Source organism: Lathyrus oleraceus, chromosome 3 (assembly GCF_024323335.1).
Source record: "Lathyrus oleraceus cultivar Zhongwan6 chromosome 3, CAAS_Psat_ZW6_1.0, whole genome shotgun sequence".
Taxonomy (NCBI): Eukaryota; Viridiplantae; Streptophyta; class Magnoliopsida; order Fabales; family Fabaceae; genus Lathyrus; species Lathyrus oleraceus.
Window position 1 is genome coordinate 85,025,574 of NC_066581.1, and position 5,591 is coordinate 85,031,164.

The window sequence follows — 5,591 nt, forward strand, 5'->3', positions numbered from 1 at the left end:
CTGTTTAGGATTAGCTTGCTGCCTGTGCAAGTTAGATAGAAAACTCAACCTAGGACCATTGTGGAATACATGATAACTATTAGGCTCGAGTCAGTCTCCCTTCTAGTTTGTCGTTTCCCAGTCTCTGGTTAGGAGATAGTTTCTCCCCTGTTAAGGGGAACTACGTTGCCCTGATCCTCATACCAGATGAGGTACGTAGGCAGGAGGTCGTACGAGATCTCTCCGGGCACCTTTTTTTCTTTTTGTGTGTGTTTGACAGTTATTAGGCTCGAGTTCCAGACTCCCTATTAACTTGTTTCACCCTTTTGCTTTTTTTGTGTGTGTTTGCTTGACCGTTATTAGGCTCGAGTTCCAGACTCCCTATTAACTTGTTTGGTTGTTATCCTTCTCTTGTGTGTTAGGAGATGGATATAAGACCAGCGATTGGCATTCCGTATCCTGTTGGTGTTTGTTGTGCGGAGTCAGACGTAAGACCAGCCATTGGCAGTCTGTTTCCATTTGTGTGTTTGTCTTGACGTCTCAGCGTCTTTGCGTGTGTTTTGTTTCGGCGTGCGTGAGCCGAACTACGGTAGCTCTGATTCTCATTCCAGATGAGATACGTAGGCATAGGATGCGATATCCTAGCGAGCCCTTTCCCCTCTTATCCCACCTGTGTTGTTTCCAGTGTGTGTGTGTGTGTGTGATGTTTGTGAGCAGTTTTAGCAACCTTGTTCTTTTCTTCTGAGCGTGGATCCCGTCGAGTACGACGGATGCGTAGGGGTGCTAATACCTTCCCTTCGCATAACCGACTCCCGATCCCATCTCTCTTTGGTCACGAGACCATGTCTTTTCCAGGTTTACTTCGAGCGTTTCCTTTCCCTTTTTGGGATAAATAACGCACGGTGGTGACTCTGTGTTGTTTTGTTTTAGCCCGCCGGTTGTTTTTCGCGGATGCGACATCATGTAGTTTAAATGAATGAATCTCATGCATAAAGGCAAGCTTAATGGTTGATGATGCATGACAAGATGTATGACAATATGGCCAAGAACCTCTCCCCAATGAGCTAGAGTTTCAGTCCATTCCATGATCACAAGTCAAATCACAAGGGAACCCAAACACCAGGTATCACTGATTAGGGTTTCATGATGCAAACCCCCTAATCAAGGTCTTCAAACCAAGCATGAAGCTCTACAATTAATCTCCTAACACATGGGCCCATAATTAAGGTTCAGATGATCAAATCAAAGCTCCAGAGGCAATCACAAAGTACCAAAGTAGCAAAGCCAAGAATTAGGGTTTTTATTCCCAGATGAATGTCACATTGTGATCTCCTTGAATTCATGTCACAAAGATAAAGAAATTAGGGTTTCACCTCAATGATTACCTATGAAGAGACATGCCACATCGTAGGGCTTGATCCATAAGTAAACCCTAGATTTTGTTAGCCACAGAGCTTTGAATTTATGATGGTTGTGTGACAGAGTTAATATGAATGGATGATGCAAATGAATGAGTGCAGATGAATTTAGAGTCATAGGTTGGATGAAAAATGAAAAGGGTATGGCAAATTTTAGGGCACGACACTTATGACCAAGGAAGTTATGATATTTAAAAAAACTTTTCTTCTTTCTTTGTTCCAATGGTGACATTTTAGGCCTTGTGGCAATATGATTTCACCATCGAAAACTAGAAGATCAAAAATTTCATCATATTTAGTTACATTAAAAACATACGTTTTTGTAACAATTTTTCATTTCTACTTGGTTCAGCATGATTCTTTTCATTATAAGGTCTTAAAAATTTACAAACATACGAAGGCCCTGACTTTAATTATGCCATATTAACCTCATTTTCTTCGATGTATTCAAAAACTACGTCGAGTTCTTGATTACTATTATTTGTTTCTATGTAGGAAATCTTTTCCTTCTTAGGTTGTCAATGTAATGTATCCTTCTCTGCCTTCAAGTGTTCGACTTGCTAATCCTAGCTGCTAATTGGGTCATCATATCCCTTAGGTGTTGGATGTCCAACTCCTTACTAATGAAATAATCTAAACCACCTGCAGCCATTTCGACTAACTCATGTTCAGGCACTTGAGTAAAACACCTTGAATTCATCAACCTAAAAATATTGAGATAATAATCCATCGATTCGGACAAGATTCACTTCACAATGGCTAACTCTTGTATGATGATTCTAATGATGTATGGAGTTTGGAAGGAGAGTAGTGAATCACATGAAAGCAGTCTTTGTTAATGATTTAGGGAAGTATTTCATATTTATATTTTTGTTATTAGCCAATCACTGGCTTTTGACTAGTATCGAACAATGTGCTTGAGAGTGGTCTCACTAGTATCACCTGCAACTTAGTATATTTATAAACTTTTCAGTCTCTAAGGAGTTCAGTTTGCAGTACATATTTAGATAAGAAAAAACAAATTTTGGCCTATGAAGACCAAGATTAAACCCATTTTGGGTTAGGATTTATTCAACCATATTGGCTATGTTATTTTTCTCCCCAAAATTGTTTTGTTTGACTCTCATAACCACTTGATTTGCATCTTGGTTTATGTTCACCAACATCACATTTGGGTCATTTCGACCTAAGCCTCCTTCGACTACCCTGGGTATAGGTTGTTCGAGAGGATGAGGCATAACTATTGTTGTACTTGATTATAATGAACACCTTCATTGTTTGCAACTCTTAGATTTTGGACTACCCCAATTGCTTGGATCAGAGAATTTGGTTGAATGGAATTTTGAGGAGCACTAAAGAAATAAGAAATTCAACCTATTTTATGTGCTAATTATTGGTAAGTGTGATTGGTATTTTATGTGCTTGAGAGTGGTCTCACTAGTATGACTGTTATTAACCTATTTCATATTTATATATTTTATATCTGACATTCATCTCAAAATGTTAAGCTAAAAATCTCTCGGAGTAATCAATTTCCTTATGTACGCTATATCAATTTCCAAGTTAACATAAGTCGTCACTCTCACTTGTAATTGTATTTTAATCTTGTTGCTTAATCCATACACAAATCACTCGTAATGTTCTCTTTATAAAAGCTTTGTGCGCATACGCGTATTTGAATGAAATCTGGAGTTGTTGTTCTCACCATGAATGAGAGAACTTACTGTTTCAGAGTGGTTCTCGCCATCAATTGTTGAGCTTCAACAAAAGAGCTGGAAACAGAGAGGCTAAAGGCAAAGTTGGTTACTGCCGAGGTGAATCTTGACATACAGAAAGACTTATTGAAAGCAAAAGGCTTTGATAAGATAAATTTGGATTCTGAATTGGAATGAGTTAGTTGGAGACCACAGACTTGAATTTAAACATAGAATGACCAAGTTTCGTTTCATATATCATTAGCCCAAGCTTTGATAGTAAATCATAGGTATTCCATATTCATACTGCTGGTTCTTCTATTCTTGAGATGGCCCATGAATGCTGTGAAATTGTTAAACCATTTTCTTGGTTAAACCATGAGATCAATGCAAATCAAAAGAACTGGGGTTTCCATTCTTTCATGAGTTTATCTCAGCTTCATGATCCTAGCAAAGGGTTTGTTGTGAAGTATGTTTGTATTGTTGGTTCCGAGGTTTCAGTTCTTAAGGTAACACATGAGAATCAAATGAATCAAGAAGATAATTTAACCGTTTGCACTAAACATAATGTAGAGTTATTCTCACCTTCAATTGAAGAATTTGTGGATTTTACTAGTATAGGAAAACTAGAGGAAAAATATTCTCATAATACTTTACTTATTGAGTCTGAGCCAAAGAAAAGTCGCAAGTTTACTAATTTGGCATTTGCAGCATTAAGGAGAGTTATTTATTTCCTTAAGACTAAAAAAAGTGAAAGATATGAATGAAGAAGCTTGTAAGGATCTTCAAGCTTTATGGGATGAAGTTGAGAAATATAGATTTGATCTTACTTGTATAGAGCCTCATGTTCAATATGCTTTAGGAATGAAAAGTTATGCGGAGAGAGCTTTTGAGGTTGAGAAGTTGAAGAAGAGTGTGGTTGCACTTGTGCTTGAAACAGAGAGGGTAAAGGGAAAGTTGGGTGCTGCTGAGGTAAATCTTAAGATAGAAAGATACTTGTTGAAATCAAAAGGCTTTAAAGAAGTAGATTTGGATTCTCAATTAGGACGTGGGCTTTAAAGAAGTAGATTTCGATTTTTTCAATGTTTAATCTTTAGTTGAAAGCGTTATTAAAAGACAAACTGTTTATTTATGAATTTTTTTCTTTAGAAGTTTCATATTTCATACATAACGAATGTAAGCTATAAAAATGAACTTGAGAAGAAATCAATGATCAATACTATGGAATTTTGCTCATGTTGTAGTTTTTTTTGTAATTTTAAGTTGAATGTAATATGTGTTTGGATAAATTGTAAATGATTTATGATGGTTGGAAATTGAATTTGGTTTAGGTTTGTAATGGATGGATGTTAGTTTGAATGATGTAATGTATTGTAAATGTTGAAAAGTATTATAATGTGAAGTAGTTGTTGAACATTTTTGCTTATGAAGTTAGAAATGAATAGATATACGATTTGAATCGGATGAAAATGTATGGTTTATGGTCCAATGATGAATAGAAATGTGGTTTTGGTTTGAAATTATGGTTTGGGTTGACTTTGGTCAAATTTGACCAAAAAGTCAACTATTGACCAAAGTCAACACTTGGTCAAAGTTCCATTCTTTTTGTATTTTCTCGTGTAATGAATCACTGTAATGAATGTAATTGACCATTTGAATGAAATTGGATTGGTTTTTGAATTGGATTTGATATTTGAAATGAATTTCGTTCATGAAGTGTAATTGAGACGAACAAAGGCTATGACTTTTCAAGGTTTGCAATGGTTTGAAATGGCTTTAAACATGAACACCAAACGCCTGAGCAAGTTATGAACATGAGGTGATGATCAAATGAAATTTGTGGGGTCAAAACCAAAGGAGGCAACATGAATGGCCAAAGAACAAGGTTGTAAGATGAAGTTTGACCAAGCAAAATCAAGCACAATGGGTGATAAAGAACCAAATGAGGTTAGGGTTTGTGGAAATATCATTAAGTGAAGATCCCCAGATTAAGGTTTTGCTTCGCCAAGAAGTCACAGTTGAATCTCCAAAGTTGACGTACATACACAAGTTCCAAGAGATACCTCCAATTAGGGTTTGATTGTTTGAGCTACCTTTAGCTACAGAGAAATCCCATTTTCCACTAGGTACAAGCACAAAGCCTGGAATCTAAGATACCCCTCCTCTTGTGTCGGACCATGATTATGGAGATGAAATGAAATGTCCATAAGGCTATGCATATGATTAAGTTTACTCACCTATGTCGTATCTCGAAAAATATGATTCCTCGCGATGGTCGCGGAAAAAATCACGTTCGAACAGAGTCGCCACCGAACTTTATTTATCCTAATGAAGGAACAGGAAATTATCGATAAAACCTTTAGGAAATAGAATAATGGTCGTCGCAACCATATTTGGGTTCAGGAATTGATTATGCTAAGGGAAGGTATTAGCACCCCTCACGTCCGTTGTACTCAACGGAAACCTTTTAGTTCTAATTTGCGTTTCGAGTGTTAATGTA

At 36.7% G+C, this 5,591-nt stretch overlaps 1 pseudogene; it reads left to right on the forward strand.

The window, feature by feature from the left end:
- Positions 1-3,420: 3,420 nt before the first annotated feature.
- LOC127129814 (uncharacterized) lies at positions 3,421-4,150 on the forward strand (annotated as a pseudogene).
- Positions 4,151-5,591: the final 1,441 nt, after the last annotated feature.